Source organism: Nannospalax galili, unplaced genomic scaffold (assembly GCF_000622305.1).
Source record: "Nannospalax galili isolate Female #2095 unplaced genomic scaffold, S.galili_v1.0 scaffold821, whole genome shotgun sequence".
NCBI lineage: Eukaryota > Metazoa > Chordata > Mammalia > Rodentia > Spalacidae > Nannospalax > Nannospalax galili.
The window spans coordinates 431,992-433,794 of NW_008345684.1; the positions used below are offsets into that span (position 1 = coordinate 431,992).

Here is a 1,803-nt window from a genome sequence, read left to right on the forward strand (position 1 = left end):
CAGGGGGTTCTCATTGTACTCCTCTAGAGGACTGTTGGTACTTGGTGGGGATATATTATTTTGGTCTTTGGCATGTGGATTTCTTTTGTAGTTTCTGATTCTTGTGTGAGATGCAAGACTTCCTTTGTTGAGTTAAGGTCTGTTTCTGGGTCTGCTTCTTTTTGTGAACTTTATATGTCTTTGTGGTTTACTTTTTGAGCATGCAAAGCTGGTTCATCTAAGATTCCAGTTGTCTCTTTTGATTTCATATTGGAGTGGCCGGATTGCTTTTGTCTTCAGGAGTTCCCACAGAGGCCCAATTCAGGTGAGGGTCAGATGTTTTCAGGCTTTCTCTTAAGGTCAGGATCCCTCCAGGAACGATTTTGGCCTCAGGAATTTGCAGGTTTGACTGGTCTGGGAGCCTGGCCCAGAAAAGATGCTGGTCTAGAACAGCTGGTGGCCGAGCCACTGAGAGATGCAAAGGCAGATGGGGCAGGTAGAGGCCTCAAAGCCTCCTGGGGACTGTACTGAGGAGCTTGGTTGGTCTTGTTGCAAAGGATCAGGAAGAGTAAAGGTCATCCCCAGCATCCCAGAAAGAGGCTGGTGGGTGATGCAGGCCCAGGGAAGCAAAGGGAGTTGAAGGCATGGGGAGGCCCAGAAGCAGTGCTCCTGGGGCCCAGAGAAGGCACTATGTTGTTCTGAATGAAAAGGATCAGGGAGCAGTATTGGTTCCCCAGGTATCTGGATCCCCAAGATAAGGAATAGAGCAGGGCCCAAGCTTGGAGGAGAGAATGGTGGTGGAGATAGGAGGGTGAATGAGGCTGGGGGAGTCAAGGCACGGAGGGCACAATGGACTTACCCTGGAGAGAGGCCTGGGGGTAGGAGAGAGGCCTGTTGCGGGTCCTGCAGGCACAGGGAAGCAGCGAGTGTTGTTTTTGAAAACATTTTTCTTTACAAAACTGAGCCTTTCAAATTGTGACTTTGAATAAGGGAACTGCTAATTACTGTTATTACTTTTAGGTCAGAAGCTTTAGAAAGTCTTTTTTTTTTTTTTTCATTTGTTTAAAGGAGAAAGCACAAACATGGTCTCCCACTACCACAAACTAAGCAGTTGAGTTTCCCACATTTGGTGAGTTCACAGGGGTCAGCACACCTAGAAGTCAATGAATGAGCCTCACCCTGAGGAAAACACACACATGATCATGGTATCTCCCCTGCTAGGTAAGTATATAAAAATGTTTACTTAAAAGTGGAAACTGAGCCGGGTGTGTTGGAATATGCCTTTAATCCCAGCAATCCGGAGGCAGAAGCAGGTAGATTTCTGTGAGTTCAAGGCCTGCCTGGTCTACATAGTGACTCCAGGACAGCTGGGGCTACAGAGAGACCCTGTCTCAAAAAGACCAAAAAAAAAAAAAAATGTGGAAAATAGCAGACTTTTAGATTGATCCTATGTGAACACAATATGGCCAACAAAAAGATGTTTTTATTTGTATGGGATAATTGGTGAATTCATTAGTCCATCTGCTTCTCTGAATTCTGGCTTTGTAGAAGACTGATTTCAAGCAGGAAAGAGGCTCCTGCAGCATGAATGCACTCCAACATAACATTTAGTGGTGCAATTAAGTAACTTAGCAATGATTGGTCCCTGGAGTATTGCATACTCATAGATTAAGTGCCAGAATTGAAAAATTGGACTTTAGATCTTGTCATGACAAATGTAAGAAAGTTTATGCTACAATATAACCACAACCGCTTGGATGCTATAATTAGGTAAATTTAAAACATTAGTGGTACTAATAGAGCCATTTAAACTCTTTTATTTCT

At 44.2% G+C, this 1,803-nt stretch overlaps 1 non-coding gene across 1 annotated transcript; it reads right to left on the bottom strand.

Annotated features, from left to right (window-relative positions):
- Positions 1 to 1,044: 1,044 nt before the first annotated feature.
- Positions 1,045 to 1,208, bottom strand: LOC115071831. Its single transcript, XR_003850902.1, has one exon. It is a non-coding gene; the product is annotated as a U1 spliceosomal RNA (small nuclear RNA).
- Between the last annotated feature and the right edge of the window lie 595 nt (positions 1,209 to 1,803).